Source organism: Cygnus olor, chromosome 3, assembly GCF_009769625.2.
Source record: "Cygnus olor isolate bCygOlo1 chromosome 3, bCygOlo1.pri.v2, whole genome shotgun sequence".
Taxonomy (NCBI): domain Eukaryota; kingdom Metazoa; phylum Chordata; class Aves; order Anseriformes; family Anatidae; genus Cygnus; species Cygnus olor.
Window position 1 is genome coordinate 120,946,546 of NC_049171.1, and position 12,578 is coordinate 120,959,123.

The window sequence follows — 12,578 nt, forward strand, 5'->3', positions numbered from 1 at the left end:
ATATGCCAAATATGCATCTTTTTTGATTCAGCCTTATGATTACTTTACTTTAGAAAAATTCCATGTAATTTACAGCTTGGAAAACTAGAATGTGGTTGCGGGACAGACCATGGTATCAGGAATTTTACCTCATGCTGGCAGAATAGAAGCATTTTCCTTTCTTTCTGTTCATCTTTTGAACAAAGGAGAGCTTCGAGACAACCCTCACCCGAAATGTTTTATAGCTTTCCGGGACACAGGAAATGAAAAGAGCATGTGCTTGCAGAGTAGGAGATACCACCGCCTCTGCTTGACATCCAAAAAGAAGTGCAGTCAGCACCTATTCAGTTGGAACAGGACCTGGACAGACCACCTCTTGAGAGAAGCGATGGGGTTATGCATCCCAGAAGGGCTGAGGCATTTCCCTGCAGCTCTCAGTCACAGATCTCAGTGGATGGCTGCAGCATCTGCCAGCTCAGTGGGCTGGCCAGTCAGACATCCCAGCTGGAGCTTCTCCCTGTCCTTGCACGGGGTGCCTAGACATGTTAACTGCACCCTAGAGAGAAGGTGCTTAATGGTTAGGGGTTTCAGTGCCAAAACCCATTATTAGTCAGCATTTCCTCATCCCTGGTGCTGGGAAGTGCACACAGGAACTCCCAACCCATTGTGCTTTCTGAAAAGCTCCTGAAGCAAAGAGGAGACATATGGCTATGCTTCTGAAAGGGAAATATGCAGGCACAGGACTCAGGACAAACTGCAGGTATGTTGATTTTTTGTGTTTGTTTTTCCTCCCTGCGGTGATGGTAATCAGACCTCTTAGCACAGCTGAGCAGCTGCCCACTTCCCCTCCAGCTGCTGTAAGTGGGCTGCAGCTAGTAGTGAGGGAGAAGGAGGTTGTCTTCAGCCTCCGACTGTTGGGAACAAACAGCACTCTGTAATTGGTGTAACCTCCTTCATGGTGCCAAGCAAATTGCTAGAGAAGAGTAGGATGGAATAAACAAAAACAATTAAATACTACAGTCTGGAGAGAGCAGGTGCAATGAAACCACTTCAAACCAGAGCAGTTGCTTACTATAACTGTTCACACAAGAAGATTTTACAAGTGAGCCTTTAAAGAATGAATAAAAAATGTGGTATAATTAATGTATCAGCTGCAGTGGAAAAGTCTCAAGTAACATTTGAAAAGGAGCTCTGCTATTGTTTTTGTGTGTGCGAACTTAAATCAACACTTTTCTGCCTAAAATTTGTGTTGACTGCAGTGAAAGCCTGGATTCTAGAGTTGCATTTTCTAACGCTGCAGAGCAATGCCATCTAGGGCACATAGACTTACAAATACCATCAGGAGTGGTATTCTTCTTTAGTGACAGAGCTTGATGGATTGAGTATTAATAACTGTTTCATCACATATGCATTAGGACTGCCAGGATTTGCTCATTTTCAATATCTGCTTCCAATTTTCCAGAGTATACTCTCTGTCATATACTAAGGGATATTTTTGTCTCAGTAGGAAAATAATGAGTTTCTATATACCTTATTTCCTCTGTAAGTCCACCTGATACCTTTCATCTGTGTGGCACAGCTGGGATTATCAATTGTCTCTCTAATCTTCAGCTACTGCATGTGACTGTGATTAGAGCAGTGATACACTTAGCAGATTAAAATATTAAATCTAGTAGGCCAGATCTCGGTATCCTTAATCACAGAACTACTTACTCTTGTTATTCTGGTCTTTATGTTCAGGTCTGGCTGCCAATAGACTATGGATCTGATTTAATGGAAAATGGCTCAAGAGCCTGGGCCAGTTGCAGCTCTGTCCTCACTCCTAGCTATCGCAGCTCTCTCTAGCCTGAAGAGTGCACACCCCATACAAGTAGGTAGCAATGTGCTGAACTTGATGGAGGTCTTTGGCTATAACTGGTTATGAATTTGATCTCACATGTATTGCATCTTAGGCATGATCTAGTCCTCTTACCTCCTACTATTTGGCTTCGTTGTGCTTGGCCTTTTGGAGCAATAGTAACAATATTTAGTTACACATAAGTCAACTTTGTTCATCTCTGTAGTAGGTTTCCTTATTCCACACAGCTGAATTTGCTTGGCACTAGAGGAGAGCAAGGGCTTTAACTCAAATTAGTCTGAGGAAATCTCTCAAACTGCAGGACTGCATACTAGCTTCTGGAACAGGCAGCATTGACAAACAACTGCAAACCACTGGCAAAATATTTGACTACAGCTTGAAAGCATGTTGATAAACATTAATACTTATACTAATAAAGGCAAGAGTTTTTAACATAGCTACAGGCATTTTTTCCCCTCCTTGAATAGCAGCACTCTTGGTGGTACCCAAGGAAAGGGAGGGCCTGATTTTTTTCTAGACTTGTTCTGGTCTGGTCTGGCTGCCAAGAGATGATAAAAGCAAATGCCTGTTGCCACCTTAGAATGCCACTGCCTACAGGCACAAAAAAGCACATGCACATAGGCATGATGCAGCAGTGGAAGTCTTGGGAAGCAATAGGCAGAAGTTGACGGTACTAATTAAGAAGCTGAAATTGTATTAATACATTTTTTTTGGGCTTAGCTCAACAGTGCACTGGTATAATAACATCCTGCAGAAGTGACAGAAAATTAGTTGTTAACAGTGCTCTCCCGTGATCCGTTTTCTCTTAGATTGGTATTATATACCAGTTCTCATTGTAACTGGAGATTTGAAGCACAGTTGACTTTATTTAGCAAACAATTTTATGGCCAGACTACAAACACTATCATTTTTTCCCCTTTTTTTCTTCTCCAGTAGTGTTGGAAAGATGAAAGGATGACTCTCAATCGTTACGTTCCTGCAAGATAAGACAGTCTTACAAGAAGGACTGGAAATGCCAGCATCTATTTTTGGACAACAATGAGAGTGTGTTCCCCTTTGCCAGTACCTCCACCACCATAATGAAGGTAGAGACTAGTTTCCTCTGTAGCTGGTAGTTCTGAGCACTTTAAAACTGATGTCCAAACTGGAGTCAGCTCATGTGTGCTTGCTGTGCTTCTGCAGTGTGTCTGCAACAACATCAGCAATTCCAAATTGAGGTGGAGTGAGGAGACAGTTACCCAAACACAGATCTTACTACCTCTTCCCCACGTGCTGTCACAAAGAAAAGATAAGTGTTCAGTAGTGTGATTAGAATATGGCTCTGACTCTTCCCAAATTCATTGGGATTAATCACAGCTAGTGTCTGGCAGTTGTCTCTCTGGGCAGAGATTTCATCCTTACTCTCATGTCACTTTGGCTCAAACTGTAGAGTGAGGAATAGTTTTTGTCACGTACACAGCTGGAATGAGCCTTCGTTGGCAGCTAAGGGCTCATTACTGCTCCTTCCTGCCTTGATCCCTAATCCAGCAAGGCTGCTGGCAAGAGCAGGTGTGGGGGCTGTGGCACTTGATCTTTCTTTACACAGGATCAGAGAGGGTTGCCTGCATGAGTCCTCTGAGAGGGCAGAATGTGCGTAGTGCCCTGGGTTGCTCTTGGTATGCACTCTGTGGGGGCTTTCTGAGAACGTTAGGGTTCTGGTCCATACCTTCTTAAAGAGCTGGTGTGTCAAAGTGCTCCCGAGTCCCTGCACAGGTATACATTTTATCTGAATACTGTTTTCAACCCAGTGTTTCCACTTGAAGAGAGGGAAGGCAAAAAGTGCTACTGAGCTGGAAATGCAGTTATGCAGCATTTGCACTTACTCATTTTCTTCAGCGGAGTGTGAAGATGAACTGGTTTTTGGATCTCTCATCAGAATTCCATGATGAAAATTTGCCTTGATGTAGGCGAGTGTTGAAAAGCTGTTGGCCGATCTCCCTTAATGGGACAATGCTGAGAGAGATGAACTTGAGAGCACAGTGCCATTAAATAATAAAAGAGTAATTTCCTCCCATGGATGTAGAGACTAGCAATCATAAACAATTTGATTCCAGTCCTTTGCTATCAGTCTTATAGAAGAGAAACAGGACTGAGGAATTGCAAAGAGTGTGTCTGCCATTTGTACAGAAAATGGAAGACGGACATTTTTCTTTTTCCATATTGAAAAGGCCCTATGAAGAAGCAGAAACAACCCTTTTTTTTCCCATATTTGTCTAGCCTCATTTTTGTCCTACTCGTGTAGCCTTTAGTTCAGTAAGTACAAGAGCACTGTAATCCTTAATATATGCGTGCTCTTGCCCTGCAGTTAATGGTGTGACCAGCAGAAAGAGTTAGTTGTTCAGAATTGTGCAGGCAGAGCTGGGAAGGGAACCAAAATATCTTGAAAACCAGGTTAATCCACAAGATACCATTTCTTTCAAGAAACATTCTCTAATATCATTAACAAGCTTTTAGCAGACAGCAAGCAGATAGCAGTCAAGTATGACATGGGTGACTATGTTAGGCTCACCTGCGTGTAAGTATCCATGTTCCCTCTGCTCACTGTATGAAAAAGTCATTGGGAAAACTGAGCAGAACAGCTAGTTTTGCTTTTAAGCAGTGTGCCTTCTTCATGCAGTTTGATTCTCGCATCCCTCTTCCCTTTGTTGTAACAAATAGCTGAGCGTTAGCGTTGTTTTACAAATCAGAGCAAGAAATCTGACTTACAGCCTGAAGTGTAATACACAAAATACTGCTAAGAGACAAGATTTTGAATGTACTGAAGTGTTGTGGCTTAACCCGGCCGGCAGCTAAGCACCACACAGCCGTTCGCTCACTCTCCCCCCTCCCTCTCTGGGATGGGGGAGAGAAACGGGAAAGTGAAGCCTGTGGGTTGAGATAAAGACAGTTTATTAAGACAGGAAAATAATAATAATGGTAATAGTACTACTAATAATAACGTGTACGAAACAAGTGATGCACAATGCAATTGCTCACCACCCGCTGACCAATGCCCGGCCTATCCCCGAGCAGCTGGCACCCCCCACCCCGGCTAGCCACCCCTATGTATTGTTTAGCGTGATGTCAGATGGTATGGAATACCCCTTTGGCCAGTTTGGGTCAGCTGTCCTGGGTCTGTCCCCTCCCAGCTCCTGCTGCACCCCTAGCCTGCCCGCTGGCAGGACAGAGCAAGAAGCTGAAAAGTCCTTGGCTTAGTGTAAGCACTGCTCTACAACAATTAAAACATCAGCATGTTATCAGCGCTCTTCTCATCCTAATCTGAAACATAGCACCCTGCCAGCTACTAGGAGGAAAATTAACTCTGTCCTAACTGAAACCAAGACATCACTGTCACATACAACTGAAACACAAATCATGTTCTAAGGTGAAAAAAGATTATTCTGAAGCTGTCAGTGGACGTGACCAGATGCTGGGGGGATGCAAACCCATGGCTGGGAGACCGCACAGGCCTTCCCGTGGGGCAGCAGCAATGTGCTGAGCGCGCAGGAGGTAGGTCCCAGTGACTCATCTGCCTTTTCTGCAAAGTGCTTCAGTTTCTCCTTCCTCCTGCAAAGCTCACGGTGATATGGCAGGCTTCTAGGACAGGAGCCAGTGGAAGCACGCAGTCTCTTGACACACAAATTCTGGTCACCATGAGAGAAGCTAGCTGAAGGATATAATTGCTGCTCCTTTCTGCAATTGCCAGGGTGTGACAGCAGATAAGCGAGTGCATTTCCCATCTCCTTGGTATGCACTCAAAACACCAGTAACACTGTTTTGCTCTGTAATTGTGATGGAAATAGGAAACAGGCATTTTGATTTTTACAGAGCTAAAGTACATGCTGCCCAGGCTCTGTCAAAACCAAGCTACATGAGAAAGCTTACCTTACCTCACCTCGCAGGGATATCTGCAGCAGTGCAGCAACACTGGCAAGGCACAGTGCCGTTTCTTGTCCAGACTAGTCAAGTCCTGTGGGGCATCCCAACAATGCCTAGAGCCTTTGGCCTACATGTTGGTCTCTGCCCCATGCCCACATGATGACAAATACAGCCCAGTAGCTCAGGACTCAGGAAAAAAATCAACCTTTCTGCAGGCTTACTGTATTTGTTAGAAGACTGTGCCAAACTCATGCTTGCAGTTGGATTTAGAGGGTCTCAATTAGGGATAAATAAGAAACACAAGCCATGAAACTTCACCTGGTATCTTCCCAGGTACTTGGAAGACTGTGTATGGCAAAGTTTTTGCCAGTAAATTGCCTCCAGTCTTTGGAGCTCAGCACTGCTCCAGTTCGGCAGGGCCATGTATGTCTATACCTGCCTCTCATTTACTGCCTCTTGTTTGCTGTGTGCAAGGTAAGCAACTTTGTTGTCCCCACCCCAGTGAGTAGGGGTGACATGGGACCTGATCTGGTAGGTGAATTCAGCAAGTGGCTGTCCCACGGTAGCAGACGTGAGAGATCTATGAGAAGAGCATGTTTATTATGGTGGCCCCGTTCTCTTTTGTCAGGGGGCTGGTGGGCTTTGAGAATCCCAAGGGAAGAGGCGTGCCTGCGTGCAGCCCTGGGCTGGATCTCTCCCATACCTGCTCCTCTGCCACTCTTACTGAGGTGGGTCAATTTTTCTCATTGGCTAGCAGGTGCCTCACTGCACTGCTCTCAATTGCTTTTTAGGGGCAGTGGTGTCTCACCACACTTTGTGAGGAAAGCTGGGGCTCCAGTAAGTTATGCGAAGCCGGGCACTGCAAAACCGCACGTTAGTACCATCTGCAAGGCTGCCTGAAATGTTTTTTAATGTTGAAGTTCAGAGTGGTATGCATGGCATCTGGAGCAGAAAGGTTTCAGTAGCTCTCGAGATGGATTGTAGAACACGCAGCAGCTTTTACAACCTGCAAGCAGGATTACTTCAGCTGTCTCCAGCTTGCACCAGAAGTTTCACACCACTCTGTCAAAGGACAGATATAGATTACATCAAAGCTGCAGCAAGAGAAGCTGCTCGTGGTTGCATCAATATGAGCCAGCCACGTCTCTTCCAACGCCTGAGGATTAATGGCCATTTTTATGGAAGCCTTGGATTAATGTAAATGTCATCACCTTGTAACTAAGACAGTACTGCTTTGTGGTATTTTCCCAAAGCTACCTTTTGCTTTAATAATCTGGATTTTGGAATTGCAATACCTCCTTTAAATATGATTTTCCACCCCTGTGGGTCCTCGAGTATGTTCCTAATCATGTTCAACCTGTCAGCTGCTATCTTCAGTGCGGTTGCTGGCATTTAACCGGTATTCTATTTATGGAAAAAGCAGCTGCCAAACGGGAAGGAAAATCTCCCGCTCGTTGTTTTGTTACTGAAGTAACTCGCCCTGCAGTAAGCATGATAACCTTGTGAAAGACTGGATGTTAGGACCCTGGAACGACCTGGGGAATGCGCACATCCAAACAGCTCGGACGCTGTTTTCCAAGCGCGCCTGTTGAAGCCCGCGAGGAGGAGCTCTCCGGGCCCGTCCCGCCGGCACGCACGCAGGTACGGCAGCGCGGCGGGGCCCACCGCGGGGCCGGGCGGGCCCGCGGCCGGCTGGAGGCGGGGGCCGGCGAGCGGGAGCCGGCCGTGGTGGCGCCCCGCCGGGCAGGGCAGTGGCCCAGGCCGGGCCTCCAGCGGCCGCCCGGACCCACTGAGCGCTGCAGGCCGCTGCCGGACCCCGGCCCCGCCGCCTCAGGTGCCCGTCGAGGCGGGGGCAATGAACGGCGCGGCGTCCCCGTCCCCCGCGGCCTAGCTCGGCCCGGCCCAGAGGCGAGGAACGCGGCACCGAGCGGCCCCGCGGGCCGTGCCGAGCTCCCCGGGCCCGGCGGGGGCGGGAGGAGGGCGGCGGCAAGGTGCAGGCGCCTCGTCCGAGGGAGCCGGCTCCGGGCTGAGGGGAGGGGCCACGGCAGCACGGGCCGGGTCGGGCCGGGCCCTGCGGCAGGCACAAAGCCGCAGCTCCTCCCCGCGCCCCGGCCCGGCCGGCTGCGGGCTGCGCTCGATCCGGGCCGGCTTTGGGAGGTGAGTGGGCGGTGGCTCCCCGTGGGCGTGGGGGAAGCGTCGCCCCCGGCCCGCCCGGGGCCGCGCCGGCTCTCTGGCGCGGGAAGGGTGCCCGGGGGTCTCCGGGGCTACCGTGGGGCTGGGGGGCGCTGCGGGCCGGGGCGCAGCGGTCGGGTCACGCGAGCCCCAGCGGAGCAGGCCCGCGGTGCCGGCTGCAGTCAGAGCCACCGGCCTGGGCGTCAGTGGCGCGCCCCTGACTGGAACGGGGGCTCCTGGCGCCCAGAAGGACGGCACGAAGACTCAGTTTCGGCAGTTCCTCTCCTTAATTATTTCCTCATAAGTGTTATTGTGCTAATGCATATTAAATCCCCCAGGTCTGACTGCAGAGGTGTGGAAAAGCAGGTGGTGTACTGGCCTCTGTCAGTGCAGCTTTGTCTTCTCATCTTTTCAGCATGCTCAGCTCTCCCTTGCTCTGCTCACCTGATGCCTCTTTAGGCAATAATACTTAAGCCCCTCTACCTAGGACACATGTTTATGTGCCTTTGTTCATGAGGGTTGGGCAGAGCATGGTTTCCACCTGGTATTTCTGTGCAGGCAAAAGCAGCCTTGATAAATGTGACAGGGCTTGGAGAGGTGTCCTTTTGCTATTAGAAGATTGTTTATGGAGAACAGCCGAGAGACTTGTAAAGTGACTGGAATTAATTTTCTTTGCAGAACCACCTATTTGTCTAGGTGCAGGCTGTATGGCTGGTGAGGCAGTGCTTAGAAGAGCAGTTACGTGGAGTTGCAGGCCATACGACTCTGCAGCAACTCCGTGTTCAGTTTGGCTACGTCTGTGCTGGCTTTGTGAGTATTTCTGTGTTTTGTTGAGATGAAACATGCCACTATAGCTGCAGAGCAAAGCTCTTATAATTTTTTTAGGCCAGATCGGTTTTATTTAAATTTTCATTAGATTTAATGTTAATTGTTGGGGTCTGTGTATTGAGTTAGTTGAGCAGTGTCCTGGTTTTGGCTAGGATAGAGTTAATTTTCCTCCTAGTAGCTGGTATGGTGCTGTGTTTGGGATTTAGGATGAGAGTAATGTTGATGTCACACTCATGTTTTAATTGTTGCAAAGCAGTGCTTATACTAAGCCAAGGAAAGAAAGACTATGATAAATTGTCTGTTAATCATACAGCTAAGCAGGAAAGCTGTGCTCTGATTCTGAGGACACTCATGTGGAACAGTCTTTTGTATTTTGCTGTGTGTAATCCTAGGATGCATTTAATTTCACTGAGAGGATTTGTAGTAAACCTGCTGCCTTAGTCTTTGTATTAATTAAGAACATCAACTAAGTAATAATTACCAAGAATTCCAGCAACACTAACTTTTCTCAGAATGATGGTGGAACAGCTATATGAAACAAGATTCCCAAATGTTGCTAGGAATCCACTCACTGAGTTGCTTTTGAGGCTGGTGTGGAATATTTTCTTAAAGGGATTATCAGTAGATCAGTTTGTTTCTGTTTGGTAAGCTTGTAAGCATTTGAATCTTTTGTTTGCTTGTGTCACTTCTCGCCGGGTTTAAGGATCAGACTGTGCTGTTGGAAATGGGCTTCCAGGGTAAGGTAAGTCTGATAAGTCAGTCTGTGAGGATTTGTTTTTGCAGTAGCAGTAATATAGGTTTCCTATTAGGCTAAGGCTTTGAAAGGACAACTAATATAAATATTAGCCTACTGAGAAATTAATCACATTAAGCTGCAGGAATTCACGTTTGCTTGAGAAACTTGTGTTGAACATCTTGGAAATCCAAGAAAGTGTAATCGCTGCTAGTGAGAGTGCTGGCGGTTAAGGTGTGGGTTTGGTGTTTTTTCTTGTTTTTTGAGCAGTTTGGATTCCCTTGTGTCAGGGCCGTGTCATGTCAGTGGCGTGAGGCTATGCCGGTAACGTGTCCCTGACTCAGTTTGACAAGGTGTGCCAGAGGGCCTCTTGACTTAAGCACATTGCTCCAGTGTTCTTTGCACAGCCCACCAGCTTTGTGTCCCTCAGTCTGACAGCAAACCAGTGGGGGATATGTGGCCATCACCTCTGTGAAACTCTGCTACTGCATCCTTTTTCCTAGTTCTCTGAATCATATAGCCTGTGATCAGCCACGTGAAGATTTTGGTATGTGGCTAACAGGACTAGGAAAGTTGGCTCCTGTTGCTCTGAAATATGTCTAAAGTAGAAGACAATTAGGTTCTTTTACTTAAGGGGATTTGAGGGACTTTTTTTTTTAATTATATGATAAAGATGGATCAAAATACAGTAATTACTGAGGCAGCAAATGGATACTGTGGTTACTGAATTTTTCCCCAAGGATCTAGTGCTTATTTTAAAAAACATGAAGGCAAAACAGTTCTTCCAATACAGAAGCTAAAGAGCTTCTGTTGTCTAGCAGAATAGTGTAGCCATTGCGTTGTAGTGATCAGTAATGTAATTTATCTCCCATCAGTGGGAGGGAATGGATGCAGTGGTATCTATAGCAGGCATGGTCTCAGTCCTTTTCTTAACAAGTGCTACCAAGCTGCAGTCACTGCTTCCAAGCCTACATGATTACTGAGTGGCTTCAGATCAGGAGCTGAAAGGGGTTGAACAGCAAAGTTGTGGCCCTGCCTTCCATAGCAGAGAGCGAGGTGTGTCAGTGAATAACATGCAGGAAACTGGCTCTGTGGTCATGTGCATTGTAGGCTCCACGGGTAAATAGCATTCACCCATGGATCTAAATACTTGGCATACCGTGTAGGTCTCCAAAATGAGATTTATGATACCTCTCATCTGTAATAATAATGTATCAAGATACATGTATTGAAAAACACCACCACCAACAAAAAAAAAACTGTTGAAAATTTCTTACTGAAGAGTGGCACGGGAAGAATGCTAAGCAGAGTCAAGTGTTGCCAGTTAAAGCATTTGTTTTGTTCAAGTCGTTTATCATTCAATTGGTGCGCATTGGGAGAGGGGACAGTACTGTAAATATTTGGTACTCTGTGTTAGATTAAGTCATTTGGTAATGAAACACAGAGGTCGTGTAGAAGGAATTGGATGGATATGAGGCTCTTATTTCCAATACGTGTCTGTTTAGAACATGGCAAATAAATGCCTCCTGACATGCAAAGTGCTACAGCAAGACACTTAATGCAATACATACTGTTGAAGCAGTATAGTCTTACAGAGCATGTTACTGAGAGCTGGAAAGGATGCTATGTCCACTTGTTAGCATTTATGGTGCTTATGACCTATACTAGGACTATTATTGTCATTAGTTCTATCTGATATTCTACCACCTGCAGTTACCCAATCCTAAATGACATTATGGTTCAACCTACCATAGTTGTTTGGGAATCTGAGTATTTACAGTTTGAGCAGGACAAGGAGGAAAGACTGGCAGGAACATGGAATTTTCTGTGTCTCAGCTGCCATGAGCTGTAGCACAGTTTGTTTGTGGAATGGCAGCTGCTACTGCTTCACGTTCTTGGCTGGTGAATCTGAAGTGCTGATGTGGTCTGGTCCTGCTTTTGGTCTAGGCCCCACATGATATCGCAGCCTGTTTTGATTTGGCTTAAAGGACCTCTTTTTAGGTGGGCTAAGACAGACATGTAAGGACTTCCCTCTGCCTTCCTGTTCCCTAAAGTTGCAGAAGAAATGAAAGGTGATAAAGGGCCTTTCAGATATCACAGTGACTCTGAGCCCGTGACTGTTTCCATGCTGGAAAGGGCCTGCTTTGGTTGGAAGACAAAGGTTAGTTAGTGCAGTGTGGAAGCACAAGTCCTTTCCTCAACTGTAGCTGCTGTACTGTTTGACCTAGTCACAGCATCCTGTGTGAAAAGCATGCTTAAAATGCATACTTCTTTGTTAACAGGTGTCCTTTGTTAACAGGTGTAACATGTGGTGTCCATGGAACCAACCTGGTAATACTACAGCAATAGGGAAGTGTTCTGGCAGCACAGGTCATTCTGAGTAATGTTACCCTATGGCCTGTGCCTCATCAGAGAGGACAAGGAATGACTTCTCAGGCAGCAAGCATTGTCCCGGTCGGTGTGCTCCTCTGGACTGCCTAGCTGAGAAGGACAGGGCTTGCAGCTGTGGGTGCTGGCTGATAGTGGCAGTGACAGCCTTGCCTTCCTCAGCAGTTGTCTGTGCCTCCAACAGTCAGCCTGATCATGCCAGCGGGCCTGGTCTGGTCACCCTTTTGTTGCCCCTTTCCTCGAAGCAGGGCTGACCTGCTTTTTCCTGTCCGTAGGGTAGTGTGGCTGGGGAGAGCACTTTTGTAAGAGTTGGGCAAGGAGGAGACATATGAAGGGGCTGGTGGCTGAGGAGGGAGTTCTTTGGTTCCACAGTGTGTGGATGGAGTAGGGGTGTTAACCAAATCCTGCATCTGGTGCCCAAGGATACAGAAAAGTGTGGTAGGAGTTATAGGACTGAAGTGTAAGTAATTGCATTTTTTTCAACCAAATGTTTCTCTTTTTTAAATATATAAAGCAAAAGGCAGAGTAATGTAGCCTAAAAATCCAATAATTTCTAATACTTGGAAAGTTCATTACTTATAAGAATGGTTCTTGAATCAAAAGAGGATGGGCCTAATTCTTCGCTTTACATTAATTTTTATATTCACGTAGTTCTATCAACTTCAAGGGAGTTGCTCATGAATTTATGCTGTCAGTTGTGAGTGCTGAATTGGGCCTAAGAGT

The 12,578-nt window shown here is 46.6% G+C and overlaps 1 protein-coding gene and 1 long non-coding RNA gene across 13 annotated transcripts in view; both read left to right on the forward strand.

Annotated features, from left to right (window-relative positions):
- Positions 1–12,578, forward strand: part of LOC121067368 (sodium/potassium/calcium exchanger 3-like) — a 278,371-nt gene that overhangs the window by 189,108 nt on the left and 76,685 nt on the right. The window contains exons 1-2 of one of the 12 annotated variants that reach the window (XM_040551773.1): positions 6,478–7,375; positions 8,585–8,716. The exons of 5 other annotated variants lie outside the window; for them this stretch is intronic. The gene's annotated coding sequence lies outside the window, so the exon portion shown is untranslated. 6 more of the 12 variants (XM_040551775.1, XM_040551774.1, XM_040551772.1 and 3 more) reach the window with 6 other exon arrangements.
- LOC121067372 lies at positions 1,695–3,192 on the forward strand. The gene is made up of 2 exons (XR_005818268.1): positions 1,695–1,849; positions 2,771–3,192. It is a non-coding gene; the product is annotated as an uncharacterized LOC121067372 (long non-coding RNA).